Source organism: Mustela putorius, unplaced genomic scaffold, assembly GCF_011764305.1.
Source record: "Mustela putorius furo isolate JIRA1106 unplaced genomic scaffold, ASM1176430v1.1 tig00003962_pilon_pilon_pilon, whole genome shotgun sequence".
NCBI lineage: Eukaryota > Metazoa > Chordata > Mammalia > Carnivora > Mustelidae > Mustela > Mustela putorius.
The window spans coordinates 10,712,065-10,738,208 of NW_025422106.1; the positions used below are offsets into that span (position 1 = coordinate 10,712,065).

The 26,144-nt window shown below is 45.9% G+C and overlaps 1 long non-coding RNA gene across 2 annotated transcripts in view; it reads right to left on the reverse strand.

Moving 5' to 3' along the window:
* LOC101673739 overlaps nucleotides 1-25,380 on the reverse strand; it is a 47,070-nt gene extending 21,690 nt beyond the window's left edge. The window contains exons 1-3 of one of the 2 annotated variants that reach the window (XR_199087.3): nucleotides 23,450-25,380; nucleotides 14,070-14,219; nucleotides 408-2,506 (exon numbers count right to left, since the gene is read on the reverse strand). This is a non-coding gene — a long non-coding RNA (uncharacterized LOC101673739). The remainder of the gene's footprint in view (nucleotides 1-407; nucleotides 2,507-14,069; nucleotides 14,220-23,449) is intronic. The other variant, XR_001178625.2, reaches the window with a different exon arrangement.
* Nucleotides 25,381-26,144: the final 764 nt, after the last annotated feature.

The window sequence follows — 26,144 nt, forward strand, 5'->3', positions numbered from 1 at the left end:
CCACCAGCGGCAGCATGTGGCTTCCATCCCTGGAGTGGCCTCATCGTGGCTGCTGGGGCTTTGGTCACCATGTTTCATTCCCAACAGCAGAAAAGAGAACCAAAGAGCTCTCACTTTCATCTCATTGACCATCTGTAGCTGCAAAGGAGACTGGAAACTAGATTGTCAGCTGGGCGTGTTAGCAGCAGTCTCGGCTCGAAGGAACAAAGAGTAGAATGGATATCGAGCAGGCCTGTGGGAAGGTCAGCCACACAGGTGCTCAGAGCACGGTCAGAAGATGAGGCGCTGGCATCAGATACATAGGTTCAGGCCCTTTGTTCCACTCACGAACAGCTATAAAAGTCTTGGCAAATTACCTCCCCTCTCTTGGTCCTCATCTACATGACAGGAATAACCAGAGCACTGACCTCAGAGTCCAATACCATTGTTGCTGGATTGCTGGGAATCTGCAGCATTCCGGTGCGTAGTAAATGCTTGTCGGATGCTGGTTCTTTTTATTCTCCTGCCTGTAGTCACATTACTGAGGCCCAGACTTTTACCCTGCCTGGTAGGCACCTTTCCTGTCTGACCACAGCACAAGAATGGGGCTCGGTGCCAGCTAAGGGAGACAAGAGGGGGGAAAGGTTACGGCGCATCTGTCTCATGTTCCACTCTCGGGACCCGCGGAACTCAAGCCATTTGCAAATGTCCCTTCATTTTCCTCCTGTCTGGCCCCCACGAAGGGCCAAGGTGCAAGGAGTAAAGAGGAGCTCATGCACAACGATGCCTCCCCATCCCTTCTGCCATCTCAAGCCCCAAGTCCAGTGTTGAAAATGTCAGGCCTCCACCTCGTCATCCTCAAATCCCTAATCGCATAGAACCCTGTTCCAGGGGCCCGGGGCACCCACTCGACGCTGGCTCCAAGGAATTCATAGTCTAGAAAAGGGGCCAGCAAACTGCAGCCTGCAAGCTAAATCCAGCCCAGTGGCTCTCCGGGTCAACAGAGCCATCCTCATGCGCTCACGTGTCACCTGGGGTGATGGTGCTCTTGCAGGAAAACAGCAGACTGTGGCCCATAGGCCCAAAATACTGACCCTGTGGCCCTTTCCAGAAAAAGCATGCCAACCTCCACTCCAGGTGGAAAAAAGGAAAAAGAGCTATTTTTGAGGACACCAGCAGGTATACATAATCAAATAGGACCCTGAGTCGGTGTATGTAAAGATACAGGAAAGAACCCGGGAGAATTTCCGGCCCCCAGGAAGCTCTGGGCACCCGCATGGGAATGAGCAGGAGAGCAGGTGAGGACATGGTCAAAAACAGCGTTACCCTGACCTGTACCATTTGGTTTTACAAGGGAGAGTAAACTTGGGTAGTTAAAACCTAATTTTTAACAGAGTGTATTGATTGTTGGGAAGTGTGACATGTCGAACACTTTTATAGACTCCTAATAAAGTATAAATTAATATAACCCTTTTGGAAAGGCATTTGGAAAATATATCAAGAGCCTTAAACATGCTCGTACTCTTGGCCTCATAATTCCACTTCTGGGAACCCATCCTAAGGCTATAAACTAAAATGTCAAAAATATTTATGCACAAATATGTCCACTGTGATATGACTTATGGTAGCAAAAAGCTAGAGCTGCTCAGATAGTTAGTCATATCAGAATGAAATAAATTATGACATAGCCATATGATAGAATCTTACACAGTCATTAAAATGATGCTCACAAAAACTTTATAAATAATTTGAAGAAAATCTAAGTGAATGAATAGGATACAAAGTTGGAGGAAGTTTCATCAAAGCTATTTTTTAAAAATTTAGCATTTCCACCTGGGCATACCCAAATATCATAGTGTTACCTTTGGAGGAGTGAATGATTCATGGTTCTCTTCTGTGTGTGTGTGTGTGTGTGTGTGTGTGTGTATTTTTTTTCCTGGAACATGTTGGTTTTATTTTCATAATGGGGAACCTGGATATCATCTTAGACCATAGGGGCTTTGAGAAGGTTCATTGAGAGCCAAGTGGATCAGATTCCATGGCTGAAGGGAGTAGGAGATGAGAGTTAATCACTTCATTCCTACAAAGTCAGGAGAGCAGGGCAGAGGGAAGGGAGAGATTGACACCCCACTCCACCGAACCAGCAGGTCAGAGCACGCCCTGTGTATGCAACTGGACCAGGTGCCACCTTCCCTGGCCCCATGCTCTGCTGCTCAAGCCCAGTGGGCAAGAGCGGGGAAGGGGCTTGAAGAGCTGAGGTTTCCATTTCCTCCAGCAGCTGAGGTCAAGCTTATCAGCATCACCTCCGTAGCAGAGAAAGAGGGAAAAGAGTGTCAGGACAGACAGGAAGCCTGGGGTGGGGGAGGCAGGAGTCCATTCATTTTCCCCCAGGGCCTCTGAGTCACAGAGATCCCCACCCTCTGCAGGTCAGCCTCAGACCCTTGCCCAGTTCCCAAACCTCCAGGCACTCTCCTCACTAGTGCTGTGTTTCTCTTAGCAGTAACGATAGGGCTTCTCTTCCATTATCCTAAAAAAAAAAGACAAGAAAAAATATCAAAGCTGGTTCCTCAATCCATGCAGTGTTTTAGGGGGGCTCCAAGAGACTAGGTCTTCTTGAAGACAGCCAATTAGACACTCATGGAGAAGTCCTCAGCAAACAGCTACTGAATGGGTCCCCTTCACATCCCAGCCTCTCAAATCCTGTCTGCGTTCTGACTTAGCTCCTTGACCTTGGGCAAGCTAACTACACTCTCTGAGCCCCATTTGTTTCATCTATAGATTAGGGTAGGAGATAATCTTCCAGTAATCGCCATTGTAAATACCAGAAATAATTGTTTTTAATATGTCCCCCACCCCTGCAATGATTGGCACAGAGCAGGTGCTCATAAAAGGTCATTCTAATTTTTCAAATTACATTTCCTGGGCACCCTGAAGATGTGAGGGGCAGTGCCCTGGAATCAGGCACTAATCTAGAAAGGATAGCTAGTCCTTTTCCAAAGCAAAAAAGCATCATGGATCCTTTTAATAATATCTGATGTACTCAGTCTTCCAGAAGCAATTCAAATCCAGGTCTCTCTTTCACCCCCCAACCCACCCTCCTACCCCCCCACCCCCTACCCCTGCCACAAACTTGCCCCAGGGCGGCCCACCCTGAGCATGTGGGCCTGGAGCACCCCCTCTCTCCCCTGGCCAGGAGAGCAATTACTGCAGGAGCCATTCATTTGGTAATTAGGCACATAGGGAGCTGTGACATCCCTTCTGTGGCGCTTGAAACTGTGACTTACATGGTCGCTCATCTCTTCAACTACACTACAAGGCCCTGGAGGGCGAGGCTGCCTCCTCTAGGTCTTGTTCTAGTTCTCTCTTCAGCAGGCGATTGATCCTTACTTGTCGCACACTGGATTTTTGTGTTTCTTTAGCTCCAGCCCACAGAAAGTACATTTATGCTCGGCTGATGTGGGGTAGAATATTTGTCACTCTAAACACATCTGAACAGCCTGGAACGGGCACTTCCGAAGGGAGAAATGGGAAGAATCTGAAGCAGGGAGGGGGTTTCCCAACCCCCGCCAAGTGTGGTTCCTGCGATTCTGAGCAGATTGGGGCGATGGGGAGGTAAAGCCAATGGTTCCAAACGAGGGCTAGATTTGCGTCTGGGGTACTGCCAGGACACTGGTTACTTCCTGCCCACCTCCCCACCCCCCCACCCCCCCACCCCCCTACCCCCCGCCCGGGCCCCTGCAGATGCTTCTGGGACTCCCGGGGAGCAGCTGCCCTGGGGAAGCCGGACTTAATCAGTAAGCCAGAGGCAAAGAGGCCACAGAGTCAAGCCAAATCTGGAACCATTTCGAGAGGGTGAGCATCCAGTTCTTCCTCCCCCCTCTCATCTTTGCTCCTTGAGCTGGGGCTGCGGGTCGCCAAGAGGGCTAAGAAGTGCATGCTCCCAGGGTTGGTAGGAGCAGCTGCATCCCGGGACCCCCCACCACGGCTGGGGCGCCTCTGGGCAGGGCAGGAGCAGTCAGGAGCAGCTGACAGCTGTGGTGGGCGCCAGGACTGAGGCGCCCGCCACATGGCTTCCTGTTGGATTCTGGCCCTCCCCGGGGCAGCCCTCCTCCCCCACCACCAGAGCAGCAAATGGCCACGGGTTCCTCAGAGAAGGGCTGTAGGGTGATGGGGAAGGGTTAACAGCACCTGCTCCCTCTCGTGCCCTTCTTCCTGTGACATTCACTTCAAAGTCATAGGATGGTGCCTCCTATCTTTCCTGCATCCCTGCAGATAAGGGAATCTGTTTTCCCAAATGGGAATTCGGTTTCAGCAGTTCGATGGCTGGGAGCTCAGAAAGGGACGTGGGGAGGAAAGCCAGTGTTTGCTGAGTACCAGCTTAGCACCCCATACAGGCTCACCATTCTGGGTGCTGGGCTAGACACCTATGACTGGGCTCCGGAGCAGACCTAGGAAGGGCCTCAGCTGGCTGGTCCGCGCCCACTAGTTTCACATCAACACCCCTTAGCAAAGGGCCAGTCCTCCCATCTGTATCCCAGACCCTTCACCATGGCAGAAATTTTTCACAAATCTCCATGGAGCGGTTCTTTCCGCCCCTGAGAAATAGCTCGGCCAACAGCACAGCAAGACGTTCGGCTGGAGAAGGAGCCCAGGAGGCGGGAAGCCCTGCTGGGGGGGTCAGGGGGACTGGTAGGCAGAAGGGCTGCTGGGCCGCTGTTTTCTTCTCCGCTTCTCTGCAGACTGGAGCTGTGGCGGGTCCTGGCCGCCTCTCGCGACAGGAGAGCGCCCCCTGCTGCCCGAGCCCCGCCGGCGTCGCCCAGCCCCACCGCTGGGAGAGCGGCAGCACGGGGGAGGGGGGCGTCTGCGGGGAGCGGGTAGTGGGGAGCGGTGCCGCCGCCTGGCGGGATCCACTCGCAGCTCAGGCCGGCAGAAAGACGCTGTCACCCCTCTACACCGACCCTACCTGCAGCCGCGGGGGCCTGCACCAGCCCCTTTAGCCGGGCACTCTGGTTAGTAGGAGATTGGCGGGGGGCCTGGCTGGCTGGCTCGGTGGGTAGAATCCGCGAGTCTGGAACTCAGGGCTGCAAGTTCAAGGCCCACGTTAGGTGTAAAGATCGCTTTAAAATAAAATCTGGCTCCACAACGCCCTGGGCATACAGATGGTTTAACTTCTGAAGCTTTCGTTCCTTCATCACTGAACTGAGATCATCAATATTCTGTATATCACAGAGATGCTTGAAGGAGGTAATTCATGTAAAGCACACAGCTTTCAATAATAGTAACTATTGTTTCCGATTCAGCTGACACCGCCACAAGTCAGTGATGAGACAATCCCGGAAAGGATCCCATAGACCAGAGTCAGGGATTTGTTTTTTCAAAGCCTTTCATCATTAAATGGATCTGATCTAGTTCCATGGGCATATTTGAGGGAAACATCTTTGCCTAAAGGGGAAATAAATGCCAGAGACATTCACAGAAGCATCAACCACAAGCAATTACTAAATACATTGATCAGTGCTCCAAGCTGTGCAATAAAGAAAGGGGGAGAAAAGTTATGTTTGGGGAGAGGCTGACCCGCATTATCGATTCTGACCATTTTGCTGGGTTACATCTGTGAACCACAAACGTGCTGAAACATCTCCCATATATATTTTTAAAAAAGCATCCTCCTGCTGGCCTCCCCACCCAAATCTCTGGAAGTATGCTTAACTACTCTGCTTCCTCTGCTTCCACGAGCTCTGGAACCCACTGGCTTCAGGTGTTCACGCCCACCACTCAGGCCACTCTCCTACCCCTGACCTGGCCACCTGTGGCCTCTGACCAGTGCTTCGTCCTCAGGCCTCAGCGCTCCGCTCCTTAGCAGCAGGGACACTGATGGAGCACTGCCTGCCCCTTGCAACACCTTCTTCCTTCCACTCACCCCTGGTTCTCCTCCTTCCTCTCTGGCCCATCCTTGCCAATCACCTCAGCCTCGGCTTGTCGGCACGTTCCTAGGCTCTGTGTCCAGGCCTCTTTCTGCTTCCCCTCTAGAGGACTCCCACCGCCCCATGTTTTAACTGCTGAGTCGAGAGCCCAAGAGGAGCTCTCAACTCCCTCTCCTCCCTCTTTCTCGTCAAATAAATGGCAACTTTAGACTTCTAGCTGCTCAAGGCATCCTACTGCCTCTCTTTCTTTTGTACTTGACATCGGTCCACCAGCAAATCCAGTCAGCCTTCCCTTCACGATGTACCCAGAATCTGACCACTTCTTGAATTCTCCACTACTACCTCCAGTCCAGGCCATGACCATCTCCTGGCTGGACTCCGACTTTCTACCCATGTTCCCCTGCCGGAATTTCCACATGAAAGCAGAGAGAGTTGGGGCACCTGGGTGGCTCAGTCAGTTAAGCATCTGTCTTCAGCTCCAGTCATGATCTCAGGGTCCTGGGATGGGGCCCTACATCAGGCTCCCAGTTCACTGGGGAGTCTTTCTCCCTCTCCCTCTGTCCTGTCATGCTCTTTCACTCTCTCTCTCTTAAACAAACAAATAAAAATCGTTTAAAAAAAAAAAAAGCAGAGAGAGTCTTTTATTTAAAAAAATAATAATAAAAAATAGTGAAGTCATGTCATTCCTTTGCTGAAAATGCTCCAAAAGTTTCTTTCCTCACTAAGAAGAGATTTCAGTGGTCTACAGGGCCTTGTGCAATCTTACCCAAAGCTTCTCCTCCAACTTCACGTCCTACCCCCACGTTCACTTCACTCAGGCCCCCAGCCTCCTTGCTAATGCTGTGGGGTGCTGAACAGGATTCTGACTCAGGGCCTCTACACCCACTTTTCTCTCTACCTGAAATGCTCTGACCCCAGGCCATTACAGAGCTCCTACCCTCACTCCATTCCCTCTCTGTTTATCTTAGCAGAGAAGTCTTTCCCGAACACTCTATATTAGACAGAGCCTTTCCTGACCACCCTCTGTGTAAGTAATCTGAAGGGGGCTTGTCAATGGGGAAGTGAATGCAACAGTCCAGACAGGACGCGGGGAGCACAGTGATGGGTGGTGGGGCTGGTGCCAAGCCATGGACTGGACAGCAGGGAGATTTGAGGAAAAATGGGAAGGGGAAGAGAGGCGAGGTCCAGGGAGACTCACAGATTTGGGGCCTGGATGACTGGACACCCAGAAAGATCCTCACCAGCACTTCCTCCTTTCTCTTCCATTCCTTCAGGCTCTGATTCATCTAGTTGCCCCCTGTTTATTCACACACCCAACCTATCAGTCCCATAGTCTCCTCTTGCTGTTCCTCAGCTTCTTCATCCATTAATCAGGGCAAAAGTGGTCATTTCCACATAAGTTTGTAGTGAGGAGTACATAGTTAACCCATAGAAAGTGGTTTTGAGAGTGCCCAGGACATAAGCCCTTGAGAAATGATGGCCATGGTCATTATCATCATGGCATTCAATGCCATGGTCATTATTGTCACCATCCAGCATCATTTACTTCCCAGCCTCCTACCCTGACCCACTGTGCTCCTCTCTACCTCACTTGGTAGAGAGTGCACACTCTCCTCTTTCCCACCTTCATTTTTCTGGCATCTTCAAGACCCCCACATTTCTGCTGTGGAAGAACTTTTTGCCATGAGATGTTCACTCACTCTCAAAGTAAAGTGGAATTACAGTTGAGGAGCCCTCCCTCAGCCCCACAGCATTCCCCACCTGCATCCACAGCTGCTGTCCCTCCCCGGTGGCCAGATACAATCAGGACAGAAACTCCATCCCCACTGCACCACCCCCCACCCCACCCCCCACCCTCAGCGGCTGCTGCCAACCACCTGACGGGCTCCGGCTGAAACCTGCTTGTTTCTTTTTCCGTTCTCTAAATGCTCACAGATGTCTGTCTGCTTTTCTCTATTATGTGCCTTCTGGAAGATGGGGGGGAAGATCAGATACTTGTAAATATTTTAATCTCACTTATTCCTTTCTTTCTTAGTATCAAAAGAAGCAGGGGGTGGAGTTGAAGTTGGCAAAACGTCCAACCAGCTTCATTTCCTATCCTAGGGGGAGAGGGATAGTGAATGAGCTGACCTGTGAACTGGAGCATGCCCTTAACTCCTGACTCAGTGCTCATCCCTCCAGGTCCACCAGAAGCAGCAGAAGGAACCTGAGCGTGGCCACAGACTTAAGTGGAGACAAAGCACAGTCCCACATAGGCAGTTGGTGTCTGAATTAATATAGGACCTTTAGACAGGTCCCCGAGAGGAAAGACAGGAATGACCACCAATGACCTCAGCTGAGACTGGGAGAAGAACCAGGGAGGATGGTGAGCATATAGTGGTGCCCAAGACTGCTTTACATCTCTCAGAAAGAGCCAGAAGGTTTGAAAGAGGACGGGATATTGTCACAGGTATCCGAAACTTTAAAGTTTGTATCTGGACAAGAAAATCATCACTCTGGAAAGTATGGTACGTGGGACGATGTCACTCAAAATTTAGAGATTCAATCAGATCTCCCGTGGGAGTGTAAGTTCACGCAAAATCTTTAAAAAGCAAATCTTTTAAAACCAACATCTTTGACTCAGGAATCTCGTTTCTGGGGTTGGATCCTGAGGAAACTGCTCCGAATACAGAAAAAGATATTTGCTATGGTGTTATTTACAACAGCAAAAACGAAACAGTAGAAATGGAAACAGCCCGTCTGCCCATTTATAGGGGAGGAGAGAGAGCACCCATGTGCATCTTCGAGGAAACCATCTGGCAGTGTGCCTCTTTAAGAAGGGCACACGATAGCACAGAGGCATTTTACAACAAAGGTGGAAAGGACAGTTACATAGAAACCTGTATGCACTAGACCTGCAACCACCAGCACAAGATGATTGGGACTACAGGTTTAAAAAAGAAAAAAACGAGTGGAATAAAATAGACAAAAATGTATTTATGCTTGTGTGTGGGTGATGGGACCATGGCTAGATCTTTTACTTGTTTTGTATTTTCCAAGAGTTTGTAAGTGGGCTGTTTCACTTTCAAAATGAAAAACAATTATTGGCCTTCAAATTAGAAGACCCATCAAGAGTTTTTGCTTTATTTTTTTTTTAATTTTATTCATTTATTTGACACAGAGAGAGAGAGATCACAAGCAGGCAGAGAGGCAGGCAGAGAGAGAGGGGGAAGCAGGCTCCCTGCAGAGCAGAGAGCCCAATGCAGGGCTTGATCCCAGGACTCTGAGATTGTGACCTGGGCCAAAGGCAGAGGCTTTAACCCACTGAGCCACCCAGATGCCCCCAAGAGTTTTTGCATTAACGTATCAACGAAAAGTTTTACATAGAAATAATTTCTTCAGGGTTTGTTTGTTTGTTTGTTTCTTTCTTTCTTTCTTTCTTTTTTTTTTTCATTGTAATGTAGTCTAGTAATGTGAAAATTCTGGTACTCCAAGCATATTAACACACCTTTGCTCCCTCAAAATGCTCACATTCTCTTAGCTTTCACTTCCAAAGAAGGAGGATATTGGGGGGTTGGGGGAGGCAGAGGCAACCACAATATAATCTGCAGACCTAAATATAGACTGCAGCTTACACAGGGGCCCAGAGGAAGTGAAGATAAAATTTTCCACTGGATGACCTCATTTGCCTAAAACACCCAGGAGTCCTTACAGAAGTACAGCCCTTTTTACAGATCTTACAGAAGTACGCCCTTCTGTATTCTGGGCCAGCAGCCTGCAGAAGGGTGGTATGGGCTGGCCCACGTTCATGGAGGAGGAGGGTCTGAGCAGGAAAAAACATTCCCTCCAGACCTGCGGAAGTCTGGGACCCACACGAGCTCAGAACAGCGAGAGGAGCCTGGGCTGGGCTTCAGTCGCACTGCTCCTAAGTGCCCTCCCTGCAGCTCCCCCACAAGAAAGGGCACACCCCAGTCAGAAAGGACTGGCTTTCATATCTTGAATCCTAAAGACACAGAGCTGCTATCGGGGACTATCTAGGTGGGTATGAGACCAGAAGCCCTAGTGGTGCCACCTGAGCCCTTCCTCTGAGCTCCTGTTTCAAACCACCAACAACCTCTGTCAAGGAAGAATCCACAAGTCATCTGGGAGCCCTGGGTGAGTGAGCTCGAGGCAGCAAGGCAATGAGAATTGTTGCTAAAGGGCCCTTTTTTGGAGCCAGTTTGAGTTGGCCTGTGAGATTTGCCTCCTAATTACAGCTGCTCTGGGTAGGGAAAGGGAAGGGACTAGGTAATAAATACATAAGGAAGCAAGCTAACAGAAAGGGAGGCTGCCTTCAGAAGCCACCCACCTTGTCAAAGACAGCCCTGCTTGGGCAGCCTCTACGTGGCTTGGAGGGTCTTGGATCCCTGAACCCTCTGACTTCCTCCCAACATGAAGCCCTCGCATCTGGAACACCCGTCCCACCTTTGTCCACGTACCTTTGGTTCAACCAATCAAACAGCTGGATTTTTTTTTTAAAGGAAACTGTTTTTAAGGAAATATTTTGGAGTATAATAAGACCTATCTATCCTTTTCCCAGTTTCAATAATTATTAACCCATGGCCAATCTTGTTTCACCTGCACTCCCATCATTTCCTCCTTCCCCACCAATAATTTGAAGCAAATCCAAACATTACACAGTTTCACCCATCAAGAGTTCAGCATATACATATATATAATAATATATTTATATACAATTATAATTTATAGATACATATATAAGAAATAAGGTCTTTTATTTTTATTTATTTATTTTTAATTTTTTTTTAAGATTTTATTTATTCATTTGACAGAGATCACAAGTAGGCAGAGAGGCAGGCAGAGAGAGGGAACACAGGCTCCATGCTGAGCAGAGAGCCCGATGTGAGGCTCGATCCCAGGACCCTGGGATCACGACCCAAGCCAAAGGCAGAGGCCTTAGCCCACTGAGCCACCCAGGCACCCCAAAAAATAAAGTCTTTTTAAAACCATTGTCACTATACCATGCTCAACCTGAAAAAGCTAATATTTAACTTTTTCTGATTATCTCATATTTTTTTTGTGTACTTGAATCAGAATCCAAATACAGTTCTTATACTTTTGCTGACTGCCATGTCTCAAGACAAAGAGCTGAACTATGAAACTATGATATCCAAATTTAGGGCAGGTAGCAGAGTGGCATAAACCCAAGCATTCATTCATTGATTCATTCAACAGATATTTATGAAGAACCTCTGTGCACCAGACCTGTGTGCTACATTGGGGTATAATGATGGCTGTGATTATTATTAAAGTCTATATTATAGAGAGAGTATGGTGAAGAAAGCAGACTTTGGCCAAATGATCACACAAGTGAATGTGGCATTTAAAAGGTTGAATAGTACTATGAAGAAAGGTGCTACAGGCCTCAGTAACATGAGGCCTGTAGCACCTCATGTTAACTCTGCAAAACAAAATTAGGGTCAATAGGTTGAAATGTTGGGGAATCAAATGTGGGCATAGTAGAGGGAAAAACTAAAAAAATAACCAAGCATAAAAAGAAGAAGGAATATATGATCCATAATCAAGAGAAACACCAAGCATCAAAAACAGATCCAGAAATGAAGCAAGTGATAAAGTTAGTAGACAGGATATTAAAATAGCTACCACTGCATATGTCCAAGAAAGTAAAGGAAAGTGTGATCATGATAAGGATAGACATGGAAAATATTTTATAAGACCCAACTGAACTTCTAGAGATGCAAAATAAATCTGAGTGGGCTTACACAGAAGAAAAAAATTAATGAACTTAAAGATATAACAGTAAAAACAGTATTAGTGCTCTGTAACATAATACCAAACATACGTGTAACTAAAATTCGAGAAGAAAGAGGGACAAAAGAGTCTGAAGAAATAATGGTTAAGACTTTTCCAAATTTGGGGCGCCTGGGTGGCTCAGTGGTTGAGCCGCTGCCTTCGGCTCAGGTCATGATCTCAGGGTCCTGGGATCGAGTCCCGCATTGGGCTCTCTGCTCAGCAGGGAGCCTGCTTCCTCCTCTCTCTTTCTCTGCCTGCCTCTCTGCCTACTTGTGATTTCTCTCTGTCAAATAAATAAATAAAATCTTTAAAAAAAAAAAAAAAGACTTTTCCAAATTTGGGGCACCTGGGTGGCTCAGTCGTTAAGCGTCTGCCTTTGGCTCAGGTCATGATCCCAGGGTCCTGGGATTGAGCCTTGCGTCAGGTTCCCTGCTCAGTGGGAATTCTGCTTCTCCCTCTCCCACCCACCCTACTTGTGTTCCCTCTCTTGCTGTCTCTCTCTCTCTCTCTCTCTCTGTCAAATAAATAAATAAATAATCTTTTAAAGAAATTTTTTAAATATTTTTTCAAATTTAATGACAATTATAAACCCACAAATACAAGAAGACAAATGAAAATGAACCCCAAGAATAAGAAACGTGAAGAAAACTACATCCAGCTATATCATAATCACAATACCTGAAACCAGCAATACAGAAAAAATCTTAAAAGCAGCTGGGCGGGGGACAGTGGGGGGATACATTCCATACAGAACAATGATAATAAGAATGACAGCAGACTTTTCATCATAAGCAATGCAAGTGAGAAGATAGTGGAGTGACATCTTTGTTGGGAAAAAAACTACTAGCCTAGATTTCTATACATAGAGAAAATATCTTTCAAAAAAAACAACAACAACAACAACAACAAAAAAGGACCTTTTAAGACATATGACAGCCAAAAGAAGTCACCACCAGCAAGCCACCAAGATAATGAAGTCTTCAAGTAGGTTTTTCAGGCAGCATGAAAATTATATCAAAAGAAAATTTTAATATACAGAAAGGAAGAGCCCCAGAAATAGCAAATATGTGAGTAAATATAAAAGTTTTGTTTTGTTATTATTTAGGTCTCCTTAAAAGGTAATTGATAGTTTAAAGCAAAACTGATACATTCATGCTGTGATTCCTAGTATATGCAGAAGTAAAATGTATGACAGCAAAAGCACCAAGACCAGGAGCAGAGAAATGGAAGGCTAGTGGTGTAAGGTTCTTTCAGCATAAGTGAAGTGGTATATTATTTCTTGAAGGTAAACTGTGATAAGTTAAATGTCTACATTTTAAATCCTAAAGCAACCACTAAAAGAACAAAAAGGTTTAATTAATAAGCAAATAAATGTGATAAAATGAAATCGTAAAATGAATACTTATTTCATACAAAAGCAAAAGGAGGGTAGGAACAAAGAATAGATGGCACAAATAGAAAACCAGTCACAAAATGGTATTTTTAAATCTAACACATCAATAGGCACCCCAATTAAAAGGCAGAGATTGTCAGATTGTTTAAGAAAGCAAGGCACAACTATATGCTCTCTACGGGGAATCCTCTTTAAATATAAAGAACAATTTAGGTTAAAAGTAAAAGCACGGAAAAAGATACACTAAAACTAAACAAAAGAATGCAGGAGTTGCTATAAAATACCAGACAAATTCTAGAGCAGGAATATTACCAGGGGTAAGGATCATTTCATAATAATAAAGGAGCAAATTCATAATCATCAGTATTGGTACAGCTAACAACAGAGCTTCAAAATACATAAAGCATACTGCCATTATTCACAGGCAACATAATTGGGTATATAGAACCCCCAAAAAGATGTAGAGAAGAACTATTAGTACAAATAAGTAATTTACCAAAGTCACTGGATACACAGTCAATATCTGATCTCTTCCATTTTAGCCATTCTGGTGGGCGTATAATAGTATCACACTGTGGTTTTAATTTATATTTCTAGGATGACATTTTTTAAAAAGATTTATTTATTTATTTGAGAGAGAGAGAGAGTGGGGGGAGGGTCAGAGAGAGGGAGACAAGCTGAGCAGTAAGCCCAATGCGAGGCTCGACCCCATGACCCTGAGGCCATGACTTGAGCCAAGAGCAAGAGTAAGACACTTAACCGACTGAGCCTCCCAGGCACCTCTCCAGAATGACATTTTAATATACTTACTGACTATTGAGAAATTTTCTTTAGTAATGTACAATTCTTTCACCTATTTTTCTATTGGGTTGTCTGTCTTTCTCCTGTATTGATTTGTAGGAGTTCCTTCTGTATTCTGTATATGACTCCTTTGACAGCTTACCTATGACAAATATTTTCTTCCACTCTCTGTGGCTTACCTGTTCACTTTCGTTCCAGTTGTAAATTTACTACCTTCGTGATTGTTTTGCTCTGCTTGGTGATTCTGGAACTGGACTCTGAAGATGATATTTCTCCTGTGCCAGCTGGCTTGATGATGTGTTTTGTCAGCAGAAGATACTGGAGGCTCACTGCAAGGATGGAAGAGGAAGAGTTACTTATTTTCTTCTGTTGTTATATTTTTTGCATGGAACACCAAACGGAGCAGTGCACAGAAGTCCAGGCTTGTTTACCACGGTGGTGAATACTTTCCAGCCATTCCCTTTGTTCCTGCAGTAGCTGACAGAGTATTCTTGAAGCAGCCATGCCCCTCTTCAGAGATCTGAATCTTAGCCTAATGGGGTGGGGGGTGCTCTCCTCCTAAGCTTCCCCCCCCCAAAGATTTTATTTATTTATTTGACAGAGAGAGAGAGAGCACAAGTAGGCATAGAGGCAGGCAGAGAGAGGGGGAAGCAGGCTCCCTGCTGAGCAGAGAGCCCAATGCGGGGCTTGATCCCAGGACCTTGGGATCATGACCTGAGCTGAAGGCAGAGGCTTAACCCACTGAGCCACCCAGGTGCCCCTAAGCTTTTTTTTTTTTTTTTTTTTAAGATTTATTTATTTATTTGAGAGAGAGAAGAAAGTGTGTGAGTGGGGGGCAGAGGGAGAGGGAGGGAAGACGGCACCCCAATGAGCAAGGAGCCTAATGCAGGGCTTGAATTCACGACTTGGATCTCAAGACCTGAGCTGAGATCAAGAGTCAGATGCTTAATGGACTGAGCCACCCAGGTGCTCCAAACATAAAATCTTAAAAAGAAGAAAACTGGGGCACCTGGGTGGCTCAGTCCGTTAAGCGTCTGACTCTTGATTTCTGCTCAGGTCATGATCTCAGGGTCATGGGATCGAGCCATGTGTCGGGCTCTACACTCAGCAGGGAGTCTGCTTCTCTCTCTCTCCCTCTCCCTCTGCCCCTTCACACCCAACACATGCTCCCACTCTCTTTCTCTCTCAAATAAATAAATAAATCTTTAAAAATAAAAAAAGATTTTATTTTTAAGTAATCTTTTCACCCAACACAGGGCTCAAACCCACAACCCTGAGATCAAGAGTCACATGCTCCACCAACTGAGCCAACCAGGCACCCCGAAGTGTTTAGACTCCCTCCTTGTTCATTTTTCCCTTAACCCTGAGGTCATAGCTGCTTCCTGCACTTACGACTTTTATTATATTTTATTATATCTTAGCACTCTCCTTTACCCTTTTAGATCACCTTTTTCATTTTCTTTGTATTCTATTTCTTTATATTAAATATCTCTGCTCATGTTAATTGGTATCATTTTGGTCTCCTGACTGGATGCTGATTTACACTCTCTTGATAGTGGCATTTGGTGAATGAAAGTTCTTAATCCCAACATGCTTTGACAGCTTTGTTGAGAATCAGTTGGTTCCATATGCGTTGGTGTAGTTCCGGGCTTTCTATTTTGTTCCATTGATCTATGTAGTTATCTTCACACCAGCACCACACTGTCTTGTTTACTGTAGCTGTATAATAAGGTCTTGAAATCACATAGTTTAAGTTTTCCAATTTTGCTCTTTTCTATGCTGTTTTGGCTCACTAGGTCCTTTGAATTTTCATATAAATTTTAGAAACAGCTTGCCAATTTCTATAAAAATGACTTCTGATATTTTATTATGAATTTTGTTAAATCTCTAGGTCAATCTGGTTTATACTGACATCTTTTTTTTTTTTTTAAAGTAGGCTCCACACCCATTGTGGGGCTTGAACTCACAACCCTGAGATCAAGAGCCACATGCTCCAGTGACTGAGCCAACCAGGTACACCAAACTGACATTTTAACACTATTGAATCTTCTGATCCATGAACATTGTGTTGGTCTGCTCAGGCTGCCATAACAAAATACCATCGACTGAGTGGTTTAAACAACACAAATTTCTTTCTCACAGCTCTGGAACCTGGAAAGCCCAAGATCAAGGGGCGGGCAAGGCAGGTTTCATTCTTTTTTAAATTTTTTAAAGAACTTTGTTTATTTACTTGAGAGAAAGAGAGCAAGAGCAGAGGAGAAGGGCAGAGGGTGAGAGAGAAGCAGACTCCCCACCGAGGAGGGAGCCCAAGGCAGGGCTCCATCCCAGGATCCTCTGACCTGAGGTGGACAATGACCTGAGCTGAAGGCAAATATTTAACCAACTGAGCCCCCCAGGAGCCCCAGCATTGCCATTTTAGGACATCTTTCAAAATGTTTTCCATGACATTGTCATGTCCTTTTACAACCAAATAATCATGAACATTTTTATGTTATTATGTTATTATTATCTGACATTATTTTTAGTGGTCATGTAAAATTCCATTGTATGAATAACCACAATAAAATTAACTTCATATTACATTTACATTTATCTTTTTAATTTCAATCTCATAGCTGTCCGTTCACTGGAATCCCTTTTCAACTTTTTTCCCCTTTGTTCCATTACATTTCCTCTCAGTTTAGGGTAGTCCACGGATTTACTTGGACGAGCTCCCCATCAGCCTCTGAGATGTAGTCATAAACGTTTCACAACACAGGCCCCAGGGGGAGTCCTGGGGTCTGCTCCTGGAGCTGCTCCTCCAAGTAAGAGCCATTCATTCCATGTTCTTCTGAAATGTTTGTTCAACAAACTCTGCAACCACTAAGTGTACATCCATCCTCCAACACCGTTCTAAGTATGTGTGGGAAGCTAATTCCATTCACTGATTTCTTGTTGAGGTTAAACCCTTAGAGAGCCATTTGTAGACCATACTTGGTCTACAAGTGGACGCTTCGAAACCCCTCCTGGATCCTTTGGGATTTCACCCACTGCATGTACTTCACTACTAACAGCTTGCACTGATGACTTTCAGAGGATTGACCTTGGGCACCAAAGCTGCTGCACTAGAATTTAACACTTTCCCCTGGGCAGCCTATGCCAATGACTAAGTGATCTGAGGGCATAAATACCTGGTAGCTTTGATTCAGGGTAGCAAGCTCTCAAGTATAATTTGGACCCCGGAGCTCCCCGTGGGATCAGGCTGAGTCTGGGACCTGAAATCTCACCTTTGCTTGGTTTCTTCCCTTCCCTATCCTGCTTCTGCCATCCCCCTATAGTTGTCTTCTGACAGCTGTTACTTTATAAACCCTTGTCACCTGAATCCTCGACCCAGGCTTTTCTTTTGGTAGAACCTCGTCTATTGTCACCTGAATCCTCGGCCCAGGCTCTTCTTTTGGTAGAACCTCGTCTAAAGACAGCATTCAAAAAGTACTGTAGGCATCACTCAGAGGAGGCTCCTTCCCACCGTCACCCCCACTACCATCCCCCACCTTCCAGACCCAAGGAAACTGGTGTGCCAAACTTCAGAACAACTTGATATCTAAACATCTATGCTCGCACTGTAGGGGCCTACTTAGCCAGAGCTAAGTTTAACCATCTCGGTTAAACAGCCATTGTGTTGTTTGTGCAGTAAAACTTAAACTGACCCTGCCCTCGCCTCCCCACCAGAGGAACTTGCTAAAAAGCAAGTCTGGGAAACCAGTAAAATATGGTCAACCAGTCCCTGATAACAGAGCCCAAATACAAGGGCAGGTCAGGTCAGGTGGAGACTTCCAATCAGTAAAACACACATACTATTTCCCTAACTGCCAAAGAATGTGGGCCCCGCATTTTGGGCGCCAATTCTGACCAAGGTGATAGGCTAGTTCAAATAGCTACTATAGGGTGAATTGTAATTCCATTGGGCACCCTTGTGTGACCTAGCATTACTATGCAACTTTCTCTGTGTGCTACAATCTCATTGGCCAACCACATGGCCTTTGCTCTATAAAAGCTAGTCTGTGAGGCTGGGTGGGCCTCCATAAGAGATAGCCAAGACCCGTCGGTCTGATTCTCGATGCTGGCACGAAATAAAGCTTTGCTTGACATTCGCTTTGTATCAGTCTTGCTCCTTTGATCACGGTCCCCATCAGCACACACACACACAAAAAATAAATAACAGGTGTTTTTATCCACCTTACAAAAGAATTCACAACAGGGTCCTAAATATAGGGAACTCCACTTGCGTGCTCACAATAAAATTACACAATCTTACCCCCAAAATTGACCCAAAGCAACTTTTCCAGAAATAATGTATCCCATATAAAGCCATGCCCTGTAAAGCAGCCCCAAAGTGGAGACTTTGAACTCCCTCTCTGTGAAAGTGCTTTCTCCTGGGGCCCCCTGGTAAGTTTCTGAGTCCTTCCCTCAGCCCCCTCCTTCCGGGTCTGAAGGGAGTTGCCATGGTGACCGTGGGCCTTTGACCTCTAGAGTAGCTCAGGCTCTGAAGAAAGGCCTTCTGCCAGCACGGCTAAGAAGCAGGGAGCTCAGATGCAAATGGCATTCCCCTTGGTCAACCACGCACATATTCAACTAGTTTAGCCTCCAAGATGTGAGGAAAGTACTCAGACAACAGACAACTTCACAAGCCGGAGAGCTGACACCGGGCTCACCCTGCTACTGCAGAGAAGCAGCCTTAACAATACACCTCACCCTGAGCCCGATCCAGACAGTCGCTGCATGCAAAGAAAGGCCATCCTCGGGGAGGCGGGTTGGGGCTGAATGGCTCTAATTAATTTATTATTGGAGTTCGCTGATACAAAGAGAGGGTCACTACAAATGTAAATGATGCTGTTTTTATCCCAGGATCTAAAGCCACTTAACCAAGGAAATGAAAGCTATCTCACATTTGTTTAATTAGCTCATTTGAATAGAAGAGAGGCCAGGGAGGGACAAAAAAGGCCTGAACTCAGGAACTTGCCTGCAGGAATCATTCATCCCCCCCATTGACAGGGAAGCCCTGCTGAACACTTTTCTCAGTACTTGTTTTTAAATATTATTAATATTTGCAATTATAAAAATAGTCTGTGCTCATTGTCACAAGGCAAACAATACAGAATTTATTTTAAGTTACTGTCTCCCCTCCGATTCCAGTCAGTTGAGGCAATCAGTGTTAACATCCTGGAGCATACAGCCTTCCATCACTTCCTTTGTGACCATTTCAACGTAACTAACCATTCCCCAGCATGTCCTCCCCCTCTGCCTCACCTTCTTTAAAGCTGTTCCTGCTTCTCAACATTATATCATGCAGACTTCTCCACATCAACATCTATGGATCTAATTAACTCTTTAATACCTCCATAATCTTCCATAAATACTATAATTTATTCAACAGGCAACAAGCCCCTATTGATGGACAATTCTGATTATATCAGCTTTTGTTGCTGTAAATAGGGTCTGTCTTTTGTGTGCATATAGACATAACTTATTGTATACATACGATATTGTATGTCTCATTACCTACATTGTATATAGCTTACATATATGTATATTGATATTATTATTTCTATAAGATACATTCTCAAAGTTGGAATCAGATGATGTGTTCATTTTACTTCTAACAGTCACCTTGAGATTACTTTTTCAAAAAGGCTTAGCAATTCACATAGTCTCTGTTTACCCACGCACTTGACAACACTGGATGTTATCAATCTTTAATTTTCGCCAATCTGATGAGTGAAACCGGTACTAATTATTGTTTTCTTTTGCGTTTCCCTGACTACAAATAGAGTTGAGTGTCTTTTCATATGCTTGTCGGGCATTTGTATTCTTTCATCTGTAAAATGTTTATTCATATCCTTTGTCTGTTTTTTTTTAAGTTTTGTCTTTTCCGTATAAGGTTATACACTCACAATATTATTTATGTCTGTTACAGGTATAATCATTGTTAGTTTGGGGGCTTAGTACAACTTGATCCATTTTGTCCCTTCCCTGTCAGTTTCACTTGCAAATGTCAGCTCTCTCTGTTTTTCCCAAGTCAATGGTCGAAGGAGTTGGGCTGGGGGAAAGCACACTGACTACAGAAAAGAACAGAGAGGAGGTTCAAGTCACCAGAGCAGTAAGTTTGTGCTAGGAGGCGGGGAAAACCAAGTTGAAGAAAACTGAGCATCTATAATACTCTTATATTTGGAGGAGAGAAATGAGTAGCTTTTCCAGAATTCAATCTCCTTGTTCTGCTTTATTTTCTTTTAAAATTTTATTTTATTTGTTTAAGAGAGAGAGACCACAAACAGGGGGAGCAGCAGAGGGAGAGGGAGAGCAGACTCTTCTCTGAGGAGCCCAGCATGGCGCTCGATCCCAGGACCCTGGGATCGTGATCTGAGCTGAAGGCAGACTCTTAACCGACTAAGCTACCAGGTGCCCCTGCTTTTTTTTAAAAGATTTTATTTTTAAGTCATCTCTGCACCCAACATGGGGCTTGAACTTACAACCCTGAGATCAAGAGTCACATGCTCTACCAGCTAAGCCAGCCAGGAGCCCCTCTTTGTTGTGCTTTAAATGCTCCTCCTCCTCCTCTTGGAATAGAATCCTTCTCCCATATCCCTTTATCTAGCTCACTCTTACTCAGTTCTCAAAACTCAGCTCAAGTATCACCTCCTCTGTCAGCCTTCCTCCATCCACCCACTAGCTGACCTAGATGCCCCTCCTATGTATAGTACTATTCTAGCTCTCATCACATCACCTCATAACCCCCTGATCGGCTTGTCATTCCCTGTCCACTCTAGACTGATCGCCTTTAGAACAAGACTCCCTTTGGATCACCTGTCCATTCCTGGGGCGAGCACCTTTGTGAGTGCTTTGTTTGTTCAAAGAATAGCTTGTACAAATTTAGCAAATTTTTCTTCAGCACCACTGTGCCAGGGGCTATAGGGGTGAGGGAAGAATTCTAACGCATGATCCCTGATATCACAGTAGTTAACATCTAGCTGAGCACAGTAACTCAGTAAAATGGAGAGAGTAGCAACTATACTTCAGTAGAAGAGTATGTAACTGAGAATAGAAATGGGATAGAAGCCCTGGATAAAGGGGTACAGGGGAAGAGTCATGGAGGACGTGGGACTTGTTCTGGATTGTGATGGGTGGGTGAGATTCGGATAAGGAGTAAGAAGAAACAAGGGCAGCCAGGCAGGGGCAGCAATGGACAAAGACTGGGACTGGGAAAGAGCACGTGGTGATTATGTGACAGCAGGGAGGCTCAAGTGACCAGAGCAGAGAGTGTGCTGGAGGAGGAGGAAACTTGCCTGGGAGAGCAGCGTGTAGCTTCCAGCAAGGACTTTCTGGATTACTACAAATGGGATTGTTGCCTCCCCAGATCTTGTTGGCTGATTACGGCACTCTGCCACATCCTCTAGAGATATGTTCACATGCCCCTGTCACTAAATTGTAAGCTCCTGGTCTGGAGTGGGTTTGCAAAATAATGCCCCACCCCCCCCCCCCACCACACACACACAAAGATGCCCATATCCTAATCTCCAGAACCTGTGAATATTCTGCATTATGTGGCATTATGTGGCAGAAGGGAATTAAGGTTGTTAATCAGCTGAACTAAAACCAGATTATTCTGGATTGTCTGGGTGGGTCCAATATAATCACATGGGTCCTTAAAAATGGCAGAGAAAGGCAGAAGAAGGGAGGCAGAGGGAGCTGTGACTCCTGGAGAAGGCCCGAGGGATACAGTGTGAGGATTCAGCTCACCTTTGGCTTTGAAGGTGGAGGAAGGAGCCAGCAAGCCAAAGTGCTCAGACAGGCTCCAAATGCTGGAAAAGGCAAGGAAGTAGATTCTCGCCAGAGCCTCCAGAGAGGAAAAGAGCAGTGTAGGCATCTTGATGTTAGCCTAAGGAGACCTGTTACAGCCTTCCGACATACAGGACCGTACTGTAATAAACACGTACTGTTGAAGCTGTGAAGTTGGACACAATTTGTTACAGCAGCAAGAGGAAACCAACAGGGGCGCCTGGGTGGTTCTGTCAGTTGAGCCACTGCCTTTGGCTCACGTCATGATCCTGGGGTCCTGGGATCGAGCCCCGCATCAGGCTCCTTGCTCAGTGGGGAGCCTGCTTCTCTCTCTGCCTCTGCCTGCCACTCTGCCTGCTTGTGCTCTCTCTCTCTCTCTGACAAATAAATAAATAAATAAAATCTTAAAAAAAAAAGAGGAAACTAACACAGGAGAGACCATGTCTCGGCTGAATTTGCATACATGTAACCTAGCTCTGTTTTGGTGCTTAATAAATGCTCCCTTAATGCAATTGCATTAAGAATTCCTGACTCAACATCCCTCCCAGGAAACATGCAGCAAACTCTATCAATATCCGTGGGCTTAGAGCCACGTGCTCTAGGTCAGTTTGCTCTCAACACAGATTTTGCTTTTGCTATTATAAAATAACACTAGAGCAAACATCTTTCTTCTGTTTTTGAAATGGTTTGCTTATCCTAAGCAGATTTCCTGGGTCGAAGATGATGGACAGTGTTGATGGCTCTTGATCCATTTAGCCAACCTACTTTCCAGAGGGTTCAAGCTGATACACACCCTTACTTGTAACCAAGCACCATCCTCTACCACAAATGGGCCCAGCAGGGCCCTCATGCATGGCCTCTCCACTGCACATTAAAGCTTTTCCTGCTTTCATATCGACTGTGTAAGTTTGGGCCCCTGAACCTCACTGGGGCTCTCTCACACTGAGCAGAGACCCTGGACATTTTGCTGTGGTGGCCTTCCTGGTGGCAAGAGCAACTTCTCCACAGCCACGAGGAACATTCCTTAGGGATAATGCTGGTCCAGGAGGGAGCAACCTGACACATCCCTAGTTTATTTTTAGTCAGCAATTACAATGGGATAATTTTTTTTTTTTTTAAGAGTTGCAAGAACTGATCTGCCTATGTTCAGGAAGCTGGTAATTTTCCAGTGTCCCCAAAGAGGCAGCCTGGGAACTGGGGAGTGACTGGCCCCAGAGGGAGAAGCTGGTTGATTTAAAGGTCTGATTCTTTTTTCCTCTTTGCAGTAGAGTGGGTGGGGTGTTTTTGTTCTCAATAACTCTTTTGTTTACTGTGCTAATAAGAGCATTCTGGAAGCATTTTTGCACCTGCTTTGCACTTGCAGGACACAGAACTGCAGGCTTCATCTTCCTTTAAGGAATGACTGTCTTTCCACTTTAGGAGAAAAATCACACAAATAAAACTTTGCTTGCCTCCACTTTATCACTCACAGAAGTCTTACTGCACTTAGGGGAGGAGGATGTTGTCCAAGCATGGGCCAGCAACCAAGTAGGGATGGGTTCAACAGGACCTCCTAAAGCGCTGGGAACTGGAGGCTCCTGGGAAAGCAGGCAGTTCCCATCTCGGGCTCTTGGAGTGCGCAGGCAGTCTGGTGGCTCGTCCCTCTTTTTGGTCTCTGTTCTTTCACCCTGCCCAGCTTTTAGGAGGTCAGCAGAAGGTCCGACTGCCCCAGAGGCTCCTCCTGGGGCTCTGTCAGGCCCAAACGTACCTTGGTTTTGCCTTCAGAGGCTTCATACGGAGAATGGAAAAAGCCAGAGGTCTTCACTGTAGTCCTGCTCCTCCTCAGACCTTCCCTCATGACTGAGTCTCCGGTCCCCAGGGCCTCAGGCTCCCTCTCTGTGAAATGGCCAAACAATCTTGCTTCCCAGGGAGCGAGCACATGGTGTGCCTGGGTTCGGGGGAAGAGCAACAAATATTTATAAATCCCTCACTGAGGTGGCAGCTGAAACAGCTGACGGAGCAAAGCCCGACCTCAGTCAGGTCCCGGACCTCCACGGGGCCTGTTTCTTCCTGCCGCCTCCCGCCTGCCCCCTGACAGAGCAGGGCTGACCTCCAGCCTGGTGGTGGGGCCCCAGGCAAATTCCCAGCCCATGAATTTCCTTTGGCACTTTGAGGCTCCCCCAGGAGGATTCATGAGACCGCAGCAGGAAATGAGGAACATATTTTTAAATCAGAAGGGGAAGCAATGTCTTTGTGTCAGATAAGTGGCCTGGATCCAGGGCTGAGAGACTGGGGCGCATTTCTCTTCACAGACAGCAGGTGCTCTTCTAGATGTGGTTATGGCAACAAAATAAATGATGGATAATTGCTTTTGTGACAACTTGCCAATTAAATTAGACTCAGCAGAATAACATAATGACAATTTGTTATGCTCCGGTGGGCACTAACATACCAATCATAATTAAATGCTATGACTGAAATAGAATACCGCTCGACGCAGGAATATATAACCCCAATTCCCTCTCCGTGAAACATTATAGGTTGAGGCTTGATTTTAATTTCGGAAAGATAATGGCATTAGTGCACATCCAAGTGGGCTTGTGGAGAGGCCTGTGGCGAGAGAGATGGGCCTGAGTGGGAAGACTAGGTCTGTGAGGAAATGCCCCCAGGGGCTGAACTCCAAGGTCAGGCGGAAGAGCCAAGGAGCCCCTTGAGGTGAAGACAGTGCTTCACGGGCTGTGGATGTGCCTGGTCCTGTCGGCCCAGCTGGCGAAGGAGAGGAGGAGGCCTTTGCTGACAGCTTCTGCAGTAACAGCGCCTGTGCTGTGGCAGCTCCGAGACCTCCACACCGGAATGTTCCAGAAGCAGGCACATCCTTGAATGAGAAGCCGCAGTGCACACTTCATGACAAAAGTGCACTGAAGGCCTACTTTATGCCAGGCATGTTTCAGCATTCTTCATCCATAAGGCACTTTCTCCGCACATCCCTTAACTCAAGTGAGGAACCAGCCTCCGAGATAAGGGACCTACTTAAAGTCACAGTAAATTCAAACCCAGATCCTCTGTCTTTGAAGTCACTTTCCCTGTTTCCAAGATGTTCTTCCTGGCTAGATGGGGCAGTTATGCCAATAAACATGAGGGAAAGAAACAGCAGAGAGAAGCACAGAAGCAGGCCAGGTCTCACCACCTGTCTCCAAATACGCCACCCTCCCAGCTCCCAGCATAGAGAGCAGCTGACCCAATGAGGGCCAATCAGTCTCCCTCTGGGAACTTAGCAATTGAGCCACAGCAGTTCCATAAAATGGTAACAAATGTACTCATCTGTCTCAGTCTGTTTGAGCTGCTATAACAGAACACCATAGACTGGGCCCTTTCCAAACAACAGAAATTTACTTCTCACAGATCTGAGGTCTGGGAAGTCCAAGATCAAGGTGCCTCTAGATGCAGTGTCTGACGAGAATCACTTCCCTGTTCATAGACAGTTGGGTTCTCACTGTGGGTCCCTTTTATGAGGGCATTAATCCCACTCACAAGGGCTCCCCCCTCATGATCTAATTAGTTCCCAGAGGCCCCCACTTCCAAATACCAACACACTGAGGACTGGTGATTAGGATTTCAATAGACAAATGAGGGGTGGGGGGGGACAAACTTTCAGTCCATAACAACATTGATTTTAAAGAAGCTTCTCTTGGGGGGTGCCTGAGTGGCTCAGTCAGTTAAGCAACGGACTCTTGATCTCAGCTCAGGCCTTGATCTCAGGGTCATGAGTTCAAGTCCTGCACTGAGCCTACTTTAAAAAAAAAAAAACAGCTTTTCTGTATTATAATATACATACTATACACACAACAACACAAAAAGGGCTATAACTTAACTATCAAAAACTTGACCCAAACTGGATATTCTGATAATAATAAATATTAGGTCCTCAAGTTTTAATATCTTTATTGATGCATTAATTCCAAGCCATTCCATAAAAGATTTGAAGTGGTTTTTAAAAAATCAAGTAACAGGGTGCCTGGCTGGCTCTGTCAGTAGAGTGTGCTTGATCTCAGGGTCATGGGTTAAAGTCCTGTATTGACCTAGAGCTTATGTTTAAAAAAAAAAAAATCAGGTAACAATCACTTGTTTGCTTTTTTAAAATTTAGGAGTTCCTGTAGAGGTAAAAGGGATGGTTGAGGTTTCCTTTCTCTCTTTCTCTTTTTTTTTTCTTTTTGTAAGATTTTATTTATTCATTGGACAGAGAGAAATCACAAGTAGGCAGAGAGGCAGGCAGAGAGAGAGGAGGAAATAGGCTCACTACCAAACAGAGAGCCCAATGTGGGGCTCGATCCCAGGACCCTGAGATCATGACCTGAGCCAAAGGCGGAGGCATAACCCATTGAGCCACCCAGGTGCCCCTCCTTTCCCTCTTTCTCTTAAAAACTTTACTGAGATATTTAAAAAATAAATAATGCAAAAACAAA